General features: G+C 37.0%; 1 protein-coding gene and 1 pseudogene across 2 annotated transcripts in view; one reads left to right on the forward strand and one right to left on the reverse strand.

Annotated features, from left to right (window-relative positions):
• Positions 1–24,230, forward strand: part of LOC308265016 (olfactory receptor 2G6-like) — a gene marked incomplete at both ends in the record, with an annotated part of 658,093 nt that overhangs the window by 329,444 nt on the left and 304,419 nt on the right. The window lies entirely within an intron of this gene.
• Positions 12,045–12,974, reverse strand: LOC308265250 (olfactory receptor 2M2-like; annotated as a pseudogene). The gene has a single exon. The product of its transcript is annotated as an olfactory receptor 2M2-like (transcript).

The raw sequence follows: 24,230 nt of genomic DNA on the forward strand, positions 1-24,230 counted from the left end.
GTATGAAATATTTTTCAGTACTTTTTTCATATTTAACTCATTTGTTTGGTTGTTGCTTTAGTCCTTTTTTTGTTTTAGGATTCTCTATGTATTTCATTCAGAGCATACGTATTTTTCCTCCAGAAGTGGAGCCATCTTTCCACTCTATTCTACTTTGGTGGTGCATTCTTACTTTTTTTTGTGTGTGGTACTGGGGTTCCTGGAAGCCCTTCTACCTCCGGGCTACACTCCCAGACCTATTTTATATTTTTATTTAGAAAAAGGGTCTCTTAAGCCAGCGAGGCTGGCTTCGCACCAGCGTGATCCTCCTGTCTCCGCCTCCCAAGCGTGGGGATTACAAGCGTGTGCCACCATGCCCAGCAGCATTCTTACTTTTAAGAGACTTGAATTTATCAATCTCTTCCTTTGGGTTTTTCTTCTTTTCGTATATAAGAGAACCTATAGGTAGGTCAGAAAGGCATGTTGGGCTCCCAGAATTGAGCCCTTAGGTTCCCTTTCCTTACCATACAAGAATGATCCTTTCTGGGACACAGTCAGCAGAATCTGGTTACCAAGTGTGGAAATATGAGTTTTCATGTTGCACTATGGTTGAAACGGGCTGACCTGAGCTGTTTTAAGTGTTTGCTTTTTCCTTCACTTTACTTCACTTTTTGACTGTTGTTGCTATATAACTCTTGTTTTTCCATGTGTTTAATGATAGTTGTCATCCTTTGTTGGTATCTTTTCATTTTTTTAATCTGAATATGTGTTGACCGGGAGAGGGAGAGGGAGAGGGAGAGGGAGAGGGAGAGGGAGAGAGAGAGAGAGAGAGAGAGAGAAGAGGGAGAGGGAGAGGGAGAGGGAGAGGGAGAGGGAGAGGGAGAGGGAGAGGGAGAGGGAGAGGGAGAGAGAAAGCGCGCGCCTTGCCTGGTCTTGCAGCCTCTGGTCTTATCCCAAATTACAGATTTCTGTCTCCTTCCTTTTCAGCCTGGTCTGGCCTGATACCCATCCTTCCCTCTCTGAGATCAGAGTTGGCTGCTTGGGATGCTGAGTCTATAATTCCACACACATCCTTGGGATTCTGTGACTGAAGGGAGTGTATAAGAAGGGCCCCCCTCTCCCAGGGTGGGAAGATAACAGGCACCTTTAGAAAGCCAGGACTCAGGTTTCTGTTAATGGAAATATTTCCCAGGTGAGGCCAGGTCCCCTTGCAAGAAGGAGACCTTGGCCTTATTTAGCCATGAGTCTGACATATCCTCTGTCACTTTGGCCCTTAAAGTGTGAGGATCTGGAGTGCAGTGGGAGAGGGGGCTTCTGGAGCCATCCAGGCAGCTTGACCGGATTCTACTATCTTATTCCTCTCTCTGGTGTAGCTCAGAGCCCATCACCAGGGGTCTCTGTTCTTTGCTCTGTGAGGCTCCATTGGTGCTGGCTCAGCCTCTGTCACCCTGTGACCTGAGGTGCTACAACATCCCTAGAGAAGGTTGTCTGGACTCCCCAGAAGGCAAGAAATGGTGAGTGTGGGGACCAAGACTTCCTAGAAAAAGCTAGGGGTTATTGGAACTGGTGAGAACCAGCTGTGATCAGCTCCAGAGCCAACAAACCAGGTCCCAGCAGATGTTCCTGCACTCAGCCCTTGATACCCTGTCTATTATGGCCATGGAGTGGGCTGGGCCAGCTGTGCATCACCTGCAACCTGTCCGGCCCATTTAATTTTTATTCTGAAATAGGGTTTCCCTAAGTTGCTAAGGCTGCCCTTGAACCTGTGATCCTCCTGTCTCAGACTCTTAAGTACTGTGATTACAGGCCTGCACTCCACTGCTGGCTTTTTTTTTTTTTTTTGAAATAGGTCTAGCTAAGTTGCTGAGGGTCCTGCTAAGTGTTAGTGGTTTGGCCTTGAACCTGGGATCCTCTTGTGTCAGCCTCCCACATACTGGGATCCATGTCTGGTGGATTTTTAAATTTTATTTATTATTATTATTATTATTATTATTATTATCATCATCATCATTATTATTTTTTTTTTTTTTTGGTGGTACTGGAGGTGGAACCCAGAGGCCTTCTACCTCTGGGGTATACTCCCAGACCTATTTTATATATTTATTTGGAAACAGGATCTCACTAGGTTACTGAGAGCCTCACTAAGTAGCTGAGGCTGGCTTCAAACCTGTGTGATCCTCCTGTCTCAGCCTCCCAAGCACGGGGATTACAAGCGTGTGCCACCACGCCTGGCTGGATTTTTTAAATTATTATTATTTATTTCTAATTGCATTTCAGGTATTTCATCACAAGTGTCTAGACTTACAATTTATTTTGTATATTTTCTACTTCTGAGCCTGGTTCATATGGTTGCTTCTAGTTTGTGAAAATCATCAATGGGGCTGCTGAAACTTTCCCTGTGCTGGTTTTTGTATGGGCCTATATTTTGTACCCATTTGGGTGAACTCATTTTTGGGAATTGTCTTGGGGTTAGAGAACCACCTCTCTGATCTGTGAAATGGAATTGAGGTCAATTGAGTTGGTAAAAAAGCAAGTGAATGTGTGAAGGATTGTGCAAGGTGTGTGTGTGTGTGTGTGTGTGTGTGTGTGTGTTCATGTGCAAACGCTCATGATTTCTCAAATACTAATATTCTGTGTAAGAGACCTAGGTTCTTGGTAAAGAAACACAAACAAATGTCCCTGTCCACTTGAAGTAGAAATTCTAGGAAACAAGAAATAAAGTAAACTACACTGTATAGCAGGTGGTATTTGCTGCTAAAGAAGAGAGGGGTGGTGAAGTGTGCTGAGGCCTGGGCTGTGTGTTTTCATTTATATATCTTTTCATGTTCATGATTTGCCAGAATTTTCTTCAATTCTATGGGTTGTCTTTTGTACCTTGTTGATAATGTCCCCCGAATGAGACCTATTTGCATTTTAATTTTCCTTTATTTTAAATTGTATATGTTTATGAGGTACACTATGATAATTGGATGGGATTTATGTTTACAGTTTGTAATGATGAAATCAGGATCATTAGCACCTCTGGATCTGTAAACATTTATTATTTCTCTGTATTAAGAACTTTTAACATGTTCTGGCTTACTTTTATGGATTACATAATGAAATTGTGTACACTCTGGCCCCCTTAATATGCTGTACCTATCTCTCCCATCTAAAAATAATTCGGTACTTGTTACTCACTCTACCTCTTTCTTGTTTTGCTTTTGTCCCTTTCCTAGCCTGTAGTAACCATTTTATTTTCTGTGAAACCAACTATTTTAGCCTACCTATAAAAACATATATTACTTGTCTTGCTGTGCCTGATTTCACTTAGCAACTTATTTCATTTTCAGCCATGTTGCTATAAATGACAGTATTATCCACTTTTTTCAGGGTTGATTGATATTTATTGACTTTTTCTCAATTAAAAAAATTTTTAATAGTGCATTGCAGTCATACATCTTAATGGAGTATAAGATGCTAGAGGAATACATGTACACATCATTTATTTAGCCCTTCCTCAACTCTCACCCCACTCCCTCCACCCTACCTCCTTCTCAGTTTGGCTTAGTGATTGACTTTGATATGTTTATGACAGTTTTCATTTTTGGTGAGGCAAAATTTGTCTCTTCTTTTATAGATGAAATTTATGATATAATATGCAAAAAGCCTTTGCCAAATCCAATGTCGTGAGACTTTTGCTCTTCATTCTAAGAATTATTTAATTTTAGAGCTAAGTGTTTCTTTAACCATTTGGATTTCATCTTTTTATATGCTATTAGATAAGGCTCTAACTTCATCTGTTTATACTAATATCCCATTTCCCAGCACTATTTTGATCCTGTGACTTCCTTTGCCCCTAGAATGATCCAGAAATTGAACCCAGAGGCTTTCTATCTGTGAGCTACACCTCTAGCCCGCTCTCTTTTTTATTTTTTATTTTTATTTATTTATTTTTTGCGGTACTGTGGATGGAACCCAGGACATTCTACATCTGAGCTATATCCCTACCCCTATTTTTTTACTATTTTGAAACATGGTCTCACTGAGTTGCAGAGGGCCTCACTAAGTAGCTGAGGCTGTTTGCAAACCAAGATCCTCCTGTCTCAGCCTCTCAAATGCTGGGATTACAAGTGTGCACCATCATGCCTGGCTTATTTTTTATTTCGAAGCAGTCTCTCTAGGTTGCTGTAAGTCTTGCTATGTTTCTGTGGCTGGTCTTGAACCTGCAACCTCCTGTGACAGGCTCCCAAGTACTGGGATTGCAGGTGTATACCACCACACCCAGCTCCAGGTACCATTTATTTATTTAGCAGTACTGGGGATGGAACCCAGGAACATTCTACCTCCAAGCTACACCCACAGCCCCTATTTTTTATTCTTTATTTTGAAACAGAGTCTCACTGAGTTGCAAAGGGCCTCACTAAGTAGCTGAGGCTGTTTGTGAACCTTGATTCTACTGTCTCAGCCTCCCAAATGCCAGGATTACAAGCATACACCACTATGCCCAGCCCCGGGTACCTTTTAAACATGATTTAATTGTATATGTGTTCGTCTTTACCCTCAATTTGTATACTATTCAATTGGTATGTATGTCTTTTTTATGCCAGTAATAAAATTATAGGTTTTTTTTTTTATAGTACTGGGGATGGAGCCCAGAGGCTTTCTACCTCCAAGCTATACTCCCAGACCTATTTTATATTTTATTTGGAAACAGGGTCTCACTAAGTAGCCAAGAGCCTCACTAAGTAGCTGAGGCTGGCTTTGAACCTGTGCAATCCTCCTGTTTCAGCCTCCCAAGCACAGGGATTACAAGCGTGTGCCACCACGCCCGGCTAAAATTATAGTCTTGATTACTGTCATTTTGAGTAAATTCTGAAATCAGGACAAGTTATATTTTCTTTGTTTTTCTTTTTCACTTTTGGTTATGCAGATTTGTAATGATATGTCATTGGAATTTTGATAGGGATTGCATTGAATTTATAGGTGATTTGAAGGGTAGTCTTTTTTTATGTGTGTATGGGGTACTGGGAATTGAAACCGGGGCGTTATATCCCCCAGCCCTATTTGGTTTGATTTTGTATTTTATTTTTGGAAAAAGGTTCTCACTAAGTTGATGAGGCTGGCGTCAAACCTTCCATCCTGTGGTCTCAGTAACCCAAATATGGCAATTATAGGTGTGCACCGCCACACCTAGCCTTGGGTAGTCTTTATCATATTAAGTCTCTGAGGTCATAAATACTGTCTTTCACATTATTTGTATTTTACCTCATTTCCTTTAGGAACATTTTGTAGTTTTCAGTGCACTAGCCTTTTTATTGTCTTGTTTATCTCCTAACATTTAAAAAAAATGTAATCCTGTTATTTATGGTATTGTTTTATTTATTTTTCAGATTACTTACTCTAAGTATATATAGCTGAATTTGTATGTTTATTTTGTAATTTACATCTATGCTGAACTCATTTTAGCAAAATAGTTTCACATCTTTGCATTTTTTCTGTGTGTATTCTTTAGGATTTTCTACATCCAGAATTATTTCATGTCCAAAGAGAGATAACTTTACTACTTCTTCTCCAATTAGAATACTTTTATTTATTTTTTCCTAATTGTTGTGCCTAAGGTGTCTAGTACTGTATTGAATGAAATTGGTGAAAAGAAAGAAGTCTCCTGTTCTAATTGTAACCCTAGGGGAATACATTTCTTGAATTTCACCTTTGATTATGATGTTCTATTATGCTTCCATATATTACTTTTACTATGTCAAAGTAGTTTCATTCTGGACCTTGTTTGTTTTGTGCTTTTATTATAAATATGTTTTTGTTTTGTCTTGTTTTGTTGTGATACTAGGGATTGAAACTAGAGACAGTCTACCTCCAAGATACACCCCCAGCCCCATTTAATTTTTGTTTTAGAAACAAGCACTTGCTAGGTTGTTGAGAGTCCTCTATGTTGCTGCAATTGCCCTCAAGTTTGTGATCTTCCTGTCTCAGCCTCTCAACTACTGGGATTCCATGCATGTGCCACCACAGCCAGCTTATTTTTTATTTTGAAACATATCTCACTTAATTTTTATGTGCCTTATTAAGTCTGATACTAGCCTAGCCTTGAGCTTGCAATCCTCCTGTCTCAACTTCCCTCATACTGGGATTACAGGTGTGTGCCATCACACTAAGCATGTACTATCTTTTTCAAATACTTTTTCTGCTTCAAGATGGCTATGGTGTTTTGGTAATTTGTGTACCACATTGTTTTGGTAATTTTGTAACACTGATTTTCATATGTCAGACCATCTTATAAATTTTCTTTCATCAAGGTATGTAACCTTTCATATATCAAATTTAATTTGCTGGTACTTATTTGAGGATGTGTGCATAGACATTCATAAAGGACATTTATCTGCTAATTTCTGTCTTTTATAATCTAGAATCTTTGTGTTTTGTGTCAATATAATTTCAGCCAGACAAAGTGAGTTTGGAAAAGTTTCCTCATCTGTAATTTTTTGAAAAGTATTTGAAAGATATGAGCGTAATTCTTTTTAAATTTTTGACAAATTTTTAACAGTGCAACTATTTGTTGTAGGTTTTTATCTTTGTTTTTGTCTTAATCCAGGTCTCACCAAGGTACTGAAGGCCATGCTGAATTTCTGAGGCTGGTCTCAAACCTGCGATCTTTTTGTCTTAACCTCCCAAATATTGAGATTACAGGTGTGTCCCACCACTGTTTAGTCTGGGTTTTTATTTGTTGAGGGAATATTTACCAAATCAATCTCCTACAACTCTAGTTCTCTTAATAGTTTCTATTTATTCATTTACTCACCCCTGTGCATTGTCTATTTCTAGACTTAATGTTACTCAGTCTGTTGTTACTTAGTCTGTTATGGCTTTCTTAGGAATTTGTGAAATGAGGTCTGATACATGCAGTTTTTTCAGTTTGCTCTGTTGTAGGAAATGTATTTTGCTATTAATGTGCTAAGTTGTAGAGCAAGGTGAATCATTCTGTTGACCTGTGATTCATATTTGGTTCTAGAAAGATTCTTATCTCCCTGGGTTATAGCTTCTTTCATATGTACATTTCAGCATTTACTCCTCCTTAAGTAGGCAACAGGATTTGAGGTCCGTGGAATTTGTCTCCTGTAGCAGAAGTGCTGGCTCAGAAACCTATAAGTAACTCAGCTTTTGAGAATAATTCTTTTGAATGTGGAGCTTTGAAAAGAATAACATTCTCTGGGCATACTTGAAAAATGTCTCTTTTCCACTTCCTTCTGGTAGAAGCAGGAAGCCATTTTTGTGTGATCTTCACTCTTTTAGCCTAGCAGCATTTCTGGTGGCAAATATAAATATACGGGACGATAATATTCAGGAAAATTACTGGATAGAGATCATGTTAAATTTCAACTTATAGGAAATGGTGTTGGAATATATGAACTTTAATATCCTTCATGCTTTTCTCAGTAGTTTAGTTTTGGTATTGGAATGGCTGTGAATGATGAAATGGATGTAGAGAGAAAACACAAATTTTGATGACCAGATCATGGGGTAAAGATTGGAGAACACAGAGTTATGTGAACACCTTTTGTATTGGATATAAATTTCTAATGCTATCACTCACCCACTATACATTTTCAGAACACATTGGCCTTTGAGGATGTGGCTGTGAACTTCACCCAGGAGGAGTGGGCTTTGCTGGATCCTTCCCAGAAGAATCTCTACAGAGATGTGATGGAGGAAGTCTTTAGCAACTTGTCTTCTATAGGTAAGAATGATGGCACTTTTTACATAGCAAAGTGGAGAACAAGTGTTTATTTTGATCGTCTTTGTAGAATATAGAAAAAGAATACTTCTGGTAATAAATCAGGTATGTTTTCAGTGTACAGTGCAATACAAATCCAGTAATGTTCCTGTAATTCTTAATAATTCATAATGGTTATTATGGATTTACATTTTAGGAAAGAACTGGCGAAACAAGACCATTGAAAATCACAACAAAAATCATGGGAGAAATTTAAGGTGATTTCTGTTCATAAGAAGAAGAAATGTCCCTTGAAGGAGTTTTTGCAGGTTATATAATATTAAAAATAAGCAAATAAAGCAGAATTTAAAACATATTTATGCTTAGCAATATTATACCAGAAATATATAATTCAATGTAAAGTAGATGTTCTCTTATTTTTAAATAATAATTTTGCTTATAGTACCAAGAGACAGTATTTATGAATAGTACTATTTTGGAAATAGTCTCGGGAAGCAGTCTTTCAAAGTAATCAATATAGTTAAGTGAAACAATGTAGGTATAACAGAAAATCTTCCTGTCTGTGATATTGGCAATACTGTAAGTCCAAAGACTATTTATAAGTAGAAATTTACTTCTAAATCAGCCATGACGATGTAGTTGTTATCTTAATCTGAGAAAGAAAATTCCTGCAAAAGTAAATTCATATGATGCAGTATGTTTGAAAAATTCATATGTCTTTCATTACTAAATAGGGGCATCCTGTCTGACCATGAACACAAAGTATATGAAAGTGAAAAATGTGGAGAGAAGCCATATCAATGTAAACGGTCTTCCCTTTCTTCAACAAGAGTGCAAGTACAAGTGGGAATAAATAGGCCTTATAAAAGTATGGTATATGGTAAAACCTTCAGGTATTTCTGTTCCTTTAAAAGACATGAACATAGACATACTGAAAAAAAGACCTATTCATGTCAACAATGTGGTAAAGCCTTCATTAAACCCGCTCACCTTAAAAGACATGAAAAAATTCATACTGGAGAAAAGCCCTATCAATGTGAACAGTGTAGTAAAGCCTTTAGTTCTTCCAGTTCTCTTAAAAAACACGAACAAAGTCATACTGGAGAGAAGCCCTATAAATGTACACAGTGTGGTAAAGCCTTCTCTTGTTACAGTGATGTTGGTGTTCATGAAAGAACTCATACTGGAGAGAAGCCCTATGAATGTACACAATGTGGTAAAGCCTTCTCTTGTTATAGTTCTATTCGACGACATGTACGAATTCATACTGGAGAGAAGCCCCATGAATGTAAATACTGTGGTAAAACCTTCAGTCGTTTCAATACCCTTCAACGACATGAAAGAACTCATACTGGAGAGAAGCCCTTTGTATGTAATGTATGTGGTAAAGCCTTCACTCGTTCCAGTACAGTTAAACAACATCAAAGAACTCATACCGGAGAGAAGCCTTATAAGTGTACACTGTGTGGTAAAGGCTTCTGTTTTTTAGCTTCTGCTCGACACCATGAAAAAGTTCATCATGGAGAGAAGCCCTGAGTGTACCAGTGTGGTTTTGCTTGATAAAATGAAAAAACTCATACCAGAGAGAAGCCACAAGAGTGTAAACAGTGTTGCAAAGACTTTGCTGACTCCAGTTCCCTTTAAAAACTGAATGATTCATAATAGAGATAAGCCCTGTGGATGTAAACACTTGTAAAGCCTTCACTCACTACAGTTCAACTGGACGCTATGAATGAACTCAACCTGAAGAAAAGCCCTATACATATGAATAATGTAGGAAAACCTTTCATGTATTTTAATTGTTTGCAAAGATATTAAAAAAAAATACTAGAGAGAAACCATGTGAATGAAGATAACGTCATAAATCTCTTCTGCATTCCAGTTAGCTTCAAAGACGTGAACAACTTCATATTGGAGAGAAGCCCTGTGAATGTAAATCATATGGTAAAGGTTTTGCTTAGTCCAAGGACATTAGAAAAAGTGAGTGAATGCATTGGAGAGAAGCTCTATGAATGTAAACAATGTGGGGATGCCTTTATTTCTTACTCAAGTGTTTGAATACTTAAAAGCTCTTTAAATGCAAAAGAAGTAGAAAATCATTCATTGTTCCAAGGAACTTTCAGTGACAGGAAAGGATTTATACTATAGAACGCTCTTCACATGGAAAAATAATGTGGAAACTCAGTTTTCCTAGTTGCCTTTGTGAAAATATAATTTTATCTTTTCTGTCAAAAGAGTAGCTTAACTCAATCCTTCACTTTTTCATCTGGTAGTGACTTATATTCCTTTGTAGAATTAGCATCTCTTAAGAGATTGCAGGTGTTGACTTTCCCCCATTCTCCTGTATAACTGACCAGGAAGAATGTGAAGGTATGACTTCCACCAATAGGAGTTTAGTGCAGGAAGAGTTTCCATCAGGGATCTAAGACCCACCTGATGCATACCTGGAGCACCCGTTTTTGCAAAAAAATAAAGTCATCTTGTGAAGAAATTTTTGAACATGTGCCTTTTCTAGGCATCATGAAGAGTTATTTCTAATACCTTCAAAGCTATTTCCTTCTTACTAGAAAACACACTTTTCTAAACTATGTTTCAATTTTCTTTCTACTTAAAAGTCCTCCTAATGGAGAGAAACTTGTGAATGTAAAGAATGTGGGAAAGCATCCAGCTTTTCCAGTCCCTTTGAAAAACGTGGAGGAAAATGCTATATAAGTAAGGAATGTGGTTAAAGGCTTCAAATGTTCCATTTCTTTTCGAATGTCAGTCATGTTTCTGTTACTGTGATAAATAAAATACCTGGGATAACTAACTTAAAAAAGGAAAGACTGATCCTGACTCATTCTTTCAGAGCCTTCAGTCCATTGTTGGCTGGTCCCATTGCTTTGGGCCTCAGACTAGGAAGAACTTCATGGGGAACGGGCATGGCACAGCTGAGATGCTTGCCTCTTGGTGATCAGGAAGCATTTGACTTTATAATAATTTACTCAACTTTAATATGAAATATGAATTGTTCATCCCTTAATACACTTCTGGTTGTAGGAGACTGTCTCCAAATATATGGGGAAGAAAGATAATATATGGAGCAGATCCAGGTATATGAAAGTTAGCACTCAGAATTGGGAGGATTCTTTTTCTGGGATATCCTCCTCTATCCCCCTCAACTCAGAGCCCATGCCAGGTAATTTCATCGTCAGGCCAAATACATAAACATTTACAATTTTCTTTCCTTTTTATCTTCCCTGTCTAAATATTCTGTCCCACTACTATTTGCACTTATCCCTCAGGGACTGATTAGAAGTCAAAAAATTTACTCTGCCATTGCCTCAAAAGACAGACTCTTCACAGAGCCTGACATGCTGAACTGGCCAAGCCAACAAGGGGGGGTTGTCACTGTGCTCTCTCACCATCAGCTTCTTACCTGCGACCTTTTGATTTTTGCCTTCTCCAAAAGATAAAGATTTGGCCGTGGCTTCTTGGGACTGAGTTTTCCTTCCCTATCTCCATCCTCTGCAGTTATCTTGAGAACTACAAGGGAGAAAGGAAAAAGTGGATTGATCCCAGCTCATGCTATACCCTTGACACTGAGACCAAGATATTTGTTGAGGCAGAGGCTAAGGAAATAGTAACGGCAGCAGTACCAATGGATCTTGGAGTGCTACCACATCCAATTAAGAGTAGTTTTATAAGGGCGTTTTAATACAGTAGTTAATATTCATAATAAGATGTTGCATTTTTCCTCCTAACAACATTAGCATCTCCATAATTGCCTTTAGTCACATACGGATACCATTTCAATAATACACATGGACAAGTCATACATAAAATTTAAGGAAAAACTGCAGATTTTGGAAAATATAGACTCCACTTAGACTAATGTCATCAATTAAGAATAAAATGATCAATGTAATATAGTTAAGTACATTACACAAAAAAGGATTAGAATATCTAAGGACTTGAAATTCACTTAGCTAGGTATTGTGGCACAAGCCTGTAATCCCAGTATTTAGGTTTTTGAGACAGGAGGATGGCAATTTCTCAAGATTAAATATATACCAGGTTAATGATACAGGTTTAATCAAATAATAAGTAAAACTATGATGGGAAAATTACTCTTTTGTTAATAATACTAAAATTAGAAAGTAGTGCATTTTCTTTTGCAATATTGAACTAGCCATAATAATAAATGAAATATTCAAACAAGAATACAATCTTTGTTTCTTAATTTTATGTGGTTGCTATTTACAAAAGAGAAAATATTGAATGCTGGAGTGCATTGGTTCTGTATAAATTGAGAATAAAGTCAAGTATGCTTAATGAATGAAGCATAAAATGTAATTCACTCCCTGAAGTTGCCCTTCCCTAATACGTTCATAAAAGTTTGGGAAACTTCTCTGTTGTGCAGGTTGTAGATGATTGGGTTCAGCATGGGGGTGAAGGTGGTATAGAAGGCAGGACCATCTTGTCCTGGGTGGGAATTGATCAGAAGTGGGCTGCATGTATATGAGTACGGCTGTCCCATAGTACATCCCCACCACCATGAGGTGGGAAGAAAAAGTGGCAAGAGCTTTACAGCAGCCTTCCTCTCTCCCTGTGTGAATGACCACCAGGATCACACTGAATGTAGGAAGTAACAAATGACTGGTACAGGGAACAGGAGCACAATGAGGCAGCAGAGGAATATCCTTTCAGGTGTCAAAGTGTCAGTGCATGAGAGAGTGAGCAAGGCAGGGACATCATAGAAAAATGGGTATCTTCCAGGCATTGCAAAAATGGGACAGTGCAACTGCAATTTTAATCACATAGGCCATGGAGCTGAGAACCTAAGAAGCAGCAGCCATGAGGCCACAGTTCTTCTGGCTCATGAGAACTGGGTATCTTAATGGGTGGTAAGTGGCCATGTAGTGATCGAAGGTTATTGTGGTTAGCAGAAAGAACTTAGCTCCAAACAGCAACACATAGAAAAATATTTGGGTTCCACTTCCTGCCAGAGAGATGGACTTCTTGCCAGACAAGAAGTTGAAGGCCATCTTAGGGATGGTGGTGCTAATGAGCATCAGGTCTATGAGGGAGAGCTGGCTGAGGAAAAAGTACATGGGCATGTGGAGCCGGTTGTTCAGGTAGATGAAGAGAACCTCTGCAAAGTTCCTCAGGAGGACCACCAGGAAGATGCCCAAGATCAGAGTGAGGAGCATGGTGTGTGTGGGACTGTGATTGAAGATGCCCAACAAGATGAAGCCCGAGTTGAAGGTCTGTTCTCCCATGCCATGGCAAATGTGTTCACTGTGGAGAGAAAATGTGAGGGATGGCTAGGCTGACATTGTAAAAACAAAAAAGATTTTGTTCCTACATAACTATACCTACAATACTATGTACACATTTGAAATGTGTTTCTCTGGGCCTCAGTTTTTTACGTGTAGATGAAGGAGATTAAGACTTATTTGCAGTTCAATTTGATTTTAAATCCAAATTACCTACCTAACACATAGTAATATCCTGAGTGTTTTCTCAAAAGTCATACAGTCAAGTTTAAGAAGTTAGTTAAATATGTGTGTAGGTCATCCTTTCACAATTAAACAGAGTATGAAAGGCCCCTGGATTTCTGAGATTCCATGACATTTCTATTACATTTTTTGTGGAACCTACCTTACCATACAATGATGTTAACAAAATTCTGTCTAGGAAAATGAAGGAAGCATATACTAAAGTAAGACTTTATCAGTAAATGCCAGGTAAACAGAGAAATAGAGATGCCAACATCAGAAATATATTAACCTATAAGTGATGCTGGTTATAGTGAATTGTCCTGAAAAGAGATCCTTACCAACCTTTTCTTCTCTTATTCCATCACTAAAAACTAGGTGTGTCTATGGGATATTCTAGGTCATTACTGATGAACCCAGCTAGAGGGGAATTTAAGAGCATAATTTACACTTCTCTAACATTATAATAACTGTGTGGCCTTTGGTGAGAATTTTTCTAAGGTTTATTTTTGACTCTAAACTTGAATATGTCTAATATCATATGGACTTAAGAACATTAAAAGAAAGCACATGTGTATATGTGTTTGCATGTGTTTTAATGAGGGCCTGTGAGCTACATTTTCAGCCTCTTTAATTTTTTGTTTTTTATATATTTATAATATATTTTATATATTTTTATATATTTTATATATTTTTATATTTTTATGTATTTTTAATATATTTTAATATATTTTCTGTTTTATCATTTGTAAAGGTACTTTTTAAAACTAAATACAATTGGGTGGGTGGGGTATAGACCCTAACAATCTCTAGACTATTATCATCCATAAAACAAAATCTCTTTAATTTTTTTTCTTTTTTGTTACTGGAGGTTGAACCCAGAGGCATTCTGCCTCTGAGCTACACCCTTAGCCAGTTTTATTTTTTATTTTGAAAGATAGTCTCACTAAGTTGCTGAGGGTCTTGCTAAATTGCACTCCTAATACTTTATATTCTGAGACAAGGTCATAGGTTCAAGACCAGCTTCCACAACATAGACCTGGTTTTAAAATAAAAAATTAAAAATAAGACGAGGCATATTTTAGAATTAGAATGCCGTTGGACTCATGGCAGGAAGACTAAACTCATAGAAACTGAGAAGAAAATAGAGGCTGCCACGGCAGGTGGTAAGTGTGTATATACAGGGGGAATCAAAGTGTGATCAATGTGTACTAAGTTATAGTAAGATGGGGTAGTAATCTCTAGTGTTCTATTGCACAGCAGGTTGATTATAGATAATGATAATACATATTTTTAAAAAGTGAATAATACTCTCTAAAGCTTTTTTCTGTGATCTGCACTCATGTAAACCTGTCGTCATATACCCTACAGGAAAATATTAAAACAATATTATTGAAAACCTTTTCATGCTTACTGATGAAAATGTATTGCCCAGCAAAATATCACATCACTTGACTCAGTTACAGTACCACTAATAATATGCACTTTTTATTTCAAGTTTACTCATGCTGTTATCCTTTCGTGACATTCTTTTTCTAATTTTGTTAAATTGAGAATTAAACCAAGGGATGTTCAACCATTGAACTTCATTGAGTTTCTGTGTTTCCAAAACATAGAAAAAAAACTGGATATCTACATATAGGAAACATTCAGAATACCATCAAGACAAGATCAAAGGTGGACTTCCCCACGCCATGTAATAATCAAAATGACTAACATAGAGGCCAAGGAAAGAATCTTAAAAGCAGAACAAAAGAATGAATGACATTCAGAACCAAAACAATAAAGATCACTCCAGACATCTCAACCCAAGTCATGAAAGCTAGGATGGGCTGGTATGATGTATTCCAGACCCTGGAAGAAAACAACTTACAACTAAGACAGCAATATCCAACAAAAATATCATTTCAATTTGATGGAGAAATAAAAATGCTCCAAGAGAAGCAGAAACTAAAAGAATTCAGACTACCAATCTAGAACTAGAGAATAATTAAGAAACACAAAAAAAGAATCAAATAATAGAGACAGATTTGGGGCAGACTCCACCAAATGGACAGCTAAACAAAGGAGAAATAACATTACATCAGACAGAAAATAGAACTCAAAATTACCGGAAACAAAAATCATCTCAATAATAACACTGGATTTCAAAGGTTTAAATTACCCAATTAATTTGAAGCTAAAACATCAAAGAAACAAAGTGGGTCACTTATTATTAATAAAAGGAACAATCTAGCAACAAGAGATAGTGACAGTAAACATATATGCCCCCAATATGGGTGTACCCACTTTTATGAAACAAACTCTTTGGGACATTAGGTTTTAAATAGACCCAAATAGTGGGAGACTTTAACACACCACTCACAACACTAGATTGATTTTCCAGGCAAAAGATGAGTAAATACTCCTCAGATGTAAAGAACACTCTAATCCAAATAGAACTAATAAATATATACAAAACTTTATCACAAACACATTCTTTTCCAATGCTCATAGAGCCTTCTCCAAAAGAGACCACATTCTGGGCCACAAAGCAAGTACCAGCAAATTCAAGAAATGTAATATGATTTTCTGCATCTTCTAAGATCACAGTGAAATGAAAGTAGAAAACAACAACAGGAAGACAAAAAAATTGCATAAATACATGAATGATACATTCTTGAATGAGGACTATCAGAGAAGGGGAGAAACTTAAAAATTTCTAGAATTAAACGAAAATAGAGGCATGACATGCCAAAATTTGTGGGTCAAGTTAAAGCTGGTTTTAAGAGGAAATTTGATAGCACTGAGTGCCCACATTAGAAAAAAAGAAAGTCACCAAATAAGCAGCCTAATGACACACCTCAAAACCTATAAAAACAGGAATAGTCTATAAGCCCAAAGCCAAAAGGGAGGAGATAATTAAAATCAGAACAGAAATCAATGAAATAGAGAAAAATAACAACAAAAAAGTACAAAAGATCAACAAAACAAAATGCTGATTCTTTGAAAAGGTTAACAAGATTGACAAACACTTAGGCAACCTAATCAAAAGAAAAATATCGACCCAAATTATTAAAATTAGAAATGAAAAAGGAGACATTACCACAGACTTTAGGGAAATCCAGAGGGTCATCAGAAATTATTTTGAAAATTTATGCTCCAGTAATCTGGAAAACATGAGAAATTTCTTCTTATATTCTATTAGAAGAGACTGGCATTAACAAACATATCGAAGTCAATCACTAAGCCAACATGAGAAGGACAGAGGGTGGGAGAGAATAGGGTGGGAATTGAGTCTTGTGCTCCATTAAGATGTATAACTACAATGCACCAATAAAAAAAAGATTGGCACTTGTTAGTTAACCATTTGAGGAAAAATCAAATATTTCTGATAGTTTTAGGTGATTATGTAATAGGTAAGAAAGGTGTTTGGGAGAAGGAAACAGAATTTTGTCATTGAATAATAATTTTCAGAAGTCAGCAAACTGCTATAAAAATAGAATCACATTTTTTTTGGACTTTAGATTGAACTCAGGGCATTATACCTCAAAGCTACACCTTCAGCCCTATATTACTTTTGCTTTGAAACAGAACATTGCTAGATTGATGGGAATCTCACTACTTGCTGAGGTTGTCCTCAAACCTGCAATCATGCTGTCTCAGCCTCTCAAGTACTGGGATTGCAATCATGTACTACCACACCTGACATAGAATCACACATTTAACTCTCACTCAAAAAAAAAAAATTTTTTTTTGCTTTTCTTAAAGAGAAGCCCAGTGTGCATTCATTGAATGGATATAATAAATTAAATTAATGCCCAGATTTTCACACATTGGTTAGAGCAAGAGACTGAATTATGAAGCTTAAGTCCTAATCCTGCAAAAGACTTAAAAAACAATTTTGACATAATAATCTTTTCTGAGAGAAGAACCAAAATCATGGCAAAAAACAAAACAAAACTTTCTTTGTAGAAAATGTGTGAGTTACTCTGAAGATCTGTGTGTTGTTTATTTCTATACAGAATACACATAGAAATTTTGGCTGTATCTATAAGTATACCTTAACAATTTGACAGTCTGAGGGTGGTTTTTTAAGTTTTAATTATATCAATTTCTAATACAGGTAAAATTATTTCATTGGACACTTACTGGAAATTTTCCTTAAAAGAAAATGAATATGTAATGTATGCGATTTTGTGTAATGAAATGAAAAGTATTTATTTTTACTTTGTATAATTTTTAAAACAGAAAAATCCATTAATTAAAGTCTTAAGTTACTCATGGAGTCACCCCCTTACAGATTCAGATTTGTTTCAATCATTCAGGAAATTATGATGTTGCTAATATTTCTCAGTTTATGATCAGCTGTATGGGATTGAAGAGTAAGAGATTACAGACAGATTTTTAACATATAACTCAATTATGGAACTATGCATATAATGCAGCACATTAAAATTTTTCTTAGAATAGCTACATTATTATATATGCCTTATATTTATATTCCTTTATTTGCTTTTAAATTTTAATTTGACTTTTCAGGACCAGTCTTAGATGCCCAAATTTTAGATGCACATCCCCTGATCATACTGCTCAGAGATCTGTATAGAATAAGTGATTGTGATTTTTTTTTAAATTTTATTGACAGTTACTACAAGGAAACCTGTTTAGCTTCAGATACCTTGAACCACCTGAGCTCTCTATTTGTGAAGTTCTGGGAATGGCAGCTGCACCTGGTCCACTCATTCATGGCTTTCTTTAGGCTCATGGCCACAAACTGACACATGGAATGAACTGCTCAATTTTATAGTATTATTAGTTTGAGTGACTTTTCACTGAAATGTTCAGTGAGATGAGCTATGTCATCACCTAGAGACATTTTTATTTTCAGATGAATTCATCTTCCCATATAAGATGGGAAGGGAGTGCAGAGGAGAGAGCCCATGCATCAGATGAAGCAAGAAAAGAAAGCACATAATCGTCATAATATTCATAACAACAAAATACATACTCAGGACATCCCTGCTGTTAATACAGAATCAGTGCCTCCAGTGGTAGTTTCTGCCACACAAAAGGACCAAACATGGATTCACCAATTTTCAACGTACTGACAAAACGCCAGTGCTTCTTCATTTAGACTTCATTGTGGGGCTGGGGATGCAGATCAATGGCAAAGGACTTCCATGGAGTGTGCAAGTCCAGAATTCCATCCCTGGTGACCACTCCCCTTAAAAAATAGGACTGTGGCAAGAATTATATAGTCTAGTTATGCACACCAGGCTCATTTTTTATATAAGTGTGCAGCAATTACTACATCATTCAAATTCAGCAACATGATTCTAAACATCTGTAAATCACCAGAGATCTGGGAGGAACTCAAGAGAACATTATCACTCAACAGTAAGTGAAGGTAAAGCACATGTGTGGATAGTACTGACATTTGCATATCTGGAAATACTAATTCACATTAATTTCATAAACCATTTTCAGACTAATGGATATTTAGCACTTTGCTAGTAGTTAAATTATGGAAACCATCATTCTGAAGCTTATGAGGGGAAAAGCTAGATGTTCTTGAGATTGTGTGGTCTAGGAAGAGCTCTGTGGTAAAGCTCAATAAAACTATCTTTGTTGCAAATTGGGTGCTTACCTAATCTTTCAGACTTCCCCTCCACAAACTTTGGCTCTGAGGAAATGATACAGTATGATGTGTGCTTGTGCTAGTAAGCATGCATTTGCACAGCCGTGGTGAAAATGTTATCCAAGCAGCCAGTACAGTGAATCCTTCATTAGGAAGGCAGAGGATGTGAGCTCACACTGAGCTGACCACAACTCTACTAATAGCAGCAGCCTTTGGAGGTTGCTATTAGGTGACTCTAAGTCAAAGGAATAGCCAGGCTTTTCACTATTTGATCTACTAAGGGTTCACACAAGTAATGTTTATTGAACACCTAATAATTGCTATGCATTATTTAAAATGTGTAAATGAACTAAGAAATAAAACAGAAAAATAAACTCTGGTGTCATAAATGAATTAATATCTATTTGAATTGAGCATGGGAGTGGGAGGAAAAGTCTTCCTTCCTTCTGTTTTTCTTTCTTTTATTTATTTTATTGATACTGAGAATTGAACCGAGAGGTATTCTACCTTCAAGCTACACCCCCAGCCCTTTTAATTTTTTGTTTTGAAACAGGCCTCATTAGATTGCTGAAAGTATTACTATATTGCTGAGGCTGGTCTCAAACTTGCAATCCTCCTTTTTCAGTCCTCCAAATACTGGGATTACAGGTATGTGCCACCACCCCTAGTGAAGAATGAACTTTTTTTGTGTGTGTGGTACTGGGGGTTGAATCCAGGGGCATTCTGCTCTGAGATACACCCATAGCCCTATTTTTTATTTTGAAACAGAGTCTCACTAAGTTGCGAAGGACCTTACTAAATTGCTGAGGCTGGCCACAGACCGGAGTCCTCCTGTCTCAGCCTCCCAGATATTGCAGATACAAGTGTGCACCACTGCTCACGGCTAGGAATGTATTTTAAATAAATAATTTATAACTTATTAAATTAAGAGGTGATAATATAATGAAGACTTAAAAATGAAGCTGGGGAAATGCAGTATTTTAAGTCAATCATGTTAAGTGTATTCATATTGTTAAGAAATAGATTTCCAGAACTTTTTGTCTTCCAAACATAGACCCATTAAACAGCAACACCCTGCCTCTCTCCTTTAATTATCTGTAACAACCACTTTACTTTTTGTTTCTGTAAATTTGATCAAGTTAGATATCTCATCTAAGTAGTTTTATTTAGTTTTTGGTTTTTGTGACTAGCTTATTTCATTCAGTAGACTGACCTCAAAGTTCATACATGTTGTAGTGTATGACATGATTATCTTTTTCTTTTAAGGCTTAAGGACATTCCATTGTGTTCATGGACTGTATTTTGTTTACCCTCTCATCCATTGATGGAGATCTGGGTTGCTTCCAGCCCCTCACTATTAGGGATAGTGTTTTTTTGTGAACACTGATATGAAGGAGTTGTAGTTTTTCAAAGGGTGACTTAATAAAAACCAAGTAGGTGCTATTTGAATAGAAACATGTTTATTTGAAGAAACAAAACACTCAGATGCATAGGGGGAGAACACTCCAGAAGCAGCCAGAGTCTGTAGAAATCAGGCCTGATTTGCTTAAGAACAATGAGACTCATGTGGTCCTATGTGGGCAAGAGGAGTAAAATCCTTGATAAACGAGACTGAAGTAACTTTGCTTCACTCACTGTCTGCGATTATTACAAATGAACTTCTACTTATGCCATGCTGCCTGTAGATGGCTGGGCCTGGAACTTAGATAAAAGTTTCCAAAACACCTAGGATTCTGTGCTTTCTATAGAATTAAGGTTTTTTTTTTTTTTTTTTTTTTTGAAGCCACTTTTCCTCCCATTTCATAGTTTCTTAAGAGGTATAAGCAGATAAGAGCAATTTTTTTTTCCAGGTCTGGGGATGGAACCCAGGGGCATTCGACATCCGAGCTACACCCCCTGCCCTATTTTTTATTCTTTATTTTGAAACCAGGTCTCACTGAGTTGCAGAGGGCCTCACTAAGTAGCTGAGGCTGTCCACGAACTGTGATCCTCCGGTCTCAGCCTCCCAAATGCTGGGATTACAAGCGTGCGCCAGCACGACGGGCAGATAAGAGCAAATTAAGCAGGGTTTTGTGGCACACAACCTCCGCATGGGAGGCTAAGGCATGAAAATCATAAGTTTGAGGCCAGCCTGGACAACTTAGCGAGATCTTGTCTCAAAACAAAATTAAAAGAGCTGGAAATGTATCTTAGTGATAGAACACTTGCTTGGCATGTTTAAGATCCTGGGTTCAACCCCTATTACTGCAAAACAAAACAAAAACAACAGCAGCAACAACAAAAACCTGTCTTAAGGTAGATAATAGATTGTCCTTGTATTCTTAAATAATCGTTGTGAGGAATTATATTTCAAAAATCAATACAGTATATTTATTTATATGATTTTACCTTTCCTGTCACAATTATGAAAATCATGTTAAGTACTTTTTATTCCTAAATATAACTAACTTCACCTACTCTCAATTTTCATAAAATGAAGTGGTTTTCTTTAGCTGTATTTGGTCAGCATATGAGTTTATAAATCATATGGAATTGAATGTGATAAAGGACAGATGAATAGGACAGTAGTTTATAGGAAATAGTTTTCTACTTTTAACATCCTAGGAAGCCAGGCGTGGTGGCGCACGCTTGTAATCCCTGCGCTTGGGAGGCAGAGACAGGAGGATCGCGCAGGTTTGAAGCCAGCTGCGCGCTCTGGCTTAGGAGACCCTGTTTCCAAATAAAAATGTAAAAATAGGTCTGGGAGTGTAGCCCGGAGGTAGAAGGGCTTCCAGGAACCCCAGTACCACCAAAAAAAAAAAAAAAAAAAGAAACCAGGAATGTTTAATGATGTAGTTTTGTGTTGAATTTTTTTAGTGTAAAGATGGAGAAATGATTAGTATACACAAATAAATACCTTCATGTAACAAACATAGATAAAATATGCAAGTAAATCACCTACACTCTTCATTTCTGTAACAGATTATGAGTTCACAGCTAATACTTACGGTTACTTCTATAATTTCTGAGCAAGATAAGAATCTGGCTAGCCTTTCTATCAGCAAACTGGGCAGCGAGTTGTCTTTGTGTAAAATGACCTTCTTAAACAGATATCCAAGGGAGAGATTGACTCTAGAAATCCCTGCCAAATGTTCCCTTTCAATGGGATTACTTCTTTACTTCTGGTATACTCTTTTCTTGTGTGTGTGGTGCTGTAAATTGAACTCAGGAACATTCTACCTCTGAGCTGTCTTATTTTAAAACAGAGTCTCACAATGCTGGGCGTGGTGGCACACGCTTGTAATCCCTGCGCTTGGGAGGCTGAGGCAGGAGGATGGCACAGGTTCGAAGCCAGCCTCAGCTACTGAGTGAGGCTCTCAGCAACTTAGTGAAACCCTGTTTCCAAATAAAATATAAAATAGGTCTGGGAGTATAGCCTGGAGGTAGAAAAGCCCCTGGGTTCCACCCCCAGTACCACCAAAAAGCAAACAAACAAAACAGAGTCTCACTAAGTTGCTAGCTGCTGAGGCTGGCTTTGAATCTGTGATCCTCTTGTCCCAGCCTCCCAAGTACTGAGATTACAGGCACATGCCACATACCTGGCTTACTTCTGCAATATTTTTTTGTATTTTTCCTCATATATCTAGGCTTTTTTTGATAAATGAAAAAATTGAATCTGTGAAAAACAAGAAAACTGAAGTTAAATTGTTATTTTTAAGGGTTTCTGCCCCTCTCTTTTATTATTTTTACATGTGGGAAGTAAATAAGCACATATTCCATGTGTTTCTCCATATTATAAACTTAAGTTCAGTGAAAGAAAGCACTGTATATTCAATACAAATTGTATCATCAAGGTAATATTGTTATACCATGATAAGATAATATTGCATTATAAATATTATTTTGTTAATATTAACTCATAGGGCATGGGTAAGCAGAAATAGACTAACACATTTTCAGATATGTTAATTATATTGGATATTGACACACTTGTTGAACTAAAAAGTAGACTTATTTGAATTACATTTAGAATTAAATTTAGATTTATTCTCAGAAAGCTATATGCATTTAGTAATCTATTTACATAATATTTCTTTGGGTTCTAGGTAAAAGACAGAAGACAATTATGTGAAATTGTGAGCTGTTTGGGTGATTGAATAAGACTATGCATTCATTCATTTATAAAATAACATTAAAAGCCTGTTTAAATTTTTCTAAATATAAGAGGAATTTATATTTAAAAAGAGCTTTGGTACTAAAAGTAGTTAAATTGTTAAATTAGTGTGTTTATGTGGTACTAGGTAATGATCCCTGGTGCATTCTACCTTTGAGCTATACCCCCAGCTCTATTTTATTTTATTTATTTTTGGTGGTACTGGGGGTGGAACCCAGAGGCTTTCTACCTCCGGGCTATACTCCCAGACCTATTTTTATATTTTATTTGGAAACAGGGTCTCAATATGTTGCTGAGAGCCTCACTAAGTAGCTGACGCTGGCTTCGAACCTGTGCCATCCTCCTGTCTCAGCCTCCAAAGCGCGGGGATTACAAGCGTGTGCCACCACGCCCGGCTTATTTTTTTTTTTATTTTGAAACAGGGTCTTTCTAACTTGCAGAGGGCCTCACTAAGTTGCTAAAGCTGGCCTTGATCCTCAGTTCCTTGTGTCTCATCCTTTCAGGTGTTGGGATTACTGGTGTGCACTACCACTCTCAGGTAAATTGTAAAATTTTAACAATCCTTTCATAAGTCAATTAACTTTATGAGGTACCAAAAGGTTTTTTATACCAAGAGCTTCAAAGTCAATGACACTAATCTGAATGAAACAGGTTAAAGAAAGAAGAAAATTTAGTTAAATAAAATCTGACCTGTTAGAGTAACTGAAACTGAATTCCAGTATCTGCACCAATTTTCTGAATCAAATAATTAGAAAAAGCCTTTGGGAAGAAGGAAAAGAAATTTATTTACTTTCTTAGCAAATTGAAGAAGCTAGTAAACTTCAGAACCGAACCCTAGATTCTCCTCCAAACAAAGGAATTAAGCCATTTTTAAGAGTTACTGTTATCAAAAGAGATGCAATTCATGTCTAAGTGTCCTTGAGCTGGCTCTTCCCCAGAATCACAGGTGCCGGATGCCTGGTCTTCACCCTTTTGGTCAGTAAGCTGATAAGAGCATGTTATTTGTTAATAAGGGGAGAAGGAAAGGGAGAAGAGGAAAAGAGGGGAGGCAATTTTGAAACAGGCCATCTGTTAGTTTAGGGGTAGAAGAAGCCCCATACATCTCCCACACCAACTGTGTGATTTTTAGTGCTACACTCAGCACAGGAGTCTTGAAGGACCATAGCATTTTAGAAATGCAATTGCTTTATGAAAGATTTTGAAGTTGAGAAAAGCAAGACCTAAAGTTAGACTTGTTCTGAAGTTAGAGAAGTGAATTACAAAGGGTAT

Source organism: Muscardinus avellanarius (assembly GCF_963383645.1).
Source record: "Muscardinus avellanarius genome assembly, chromosome: 7".
Classification (NCBI taxonomy): Eukaryota; Metazoa; Chordata; class Mammalia; order Rodentia; family Gliridae; genus Muscardinus; species Muscardinus avellanarius.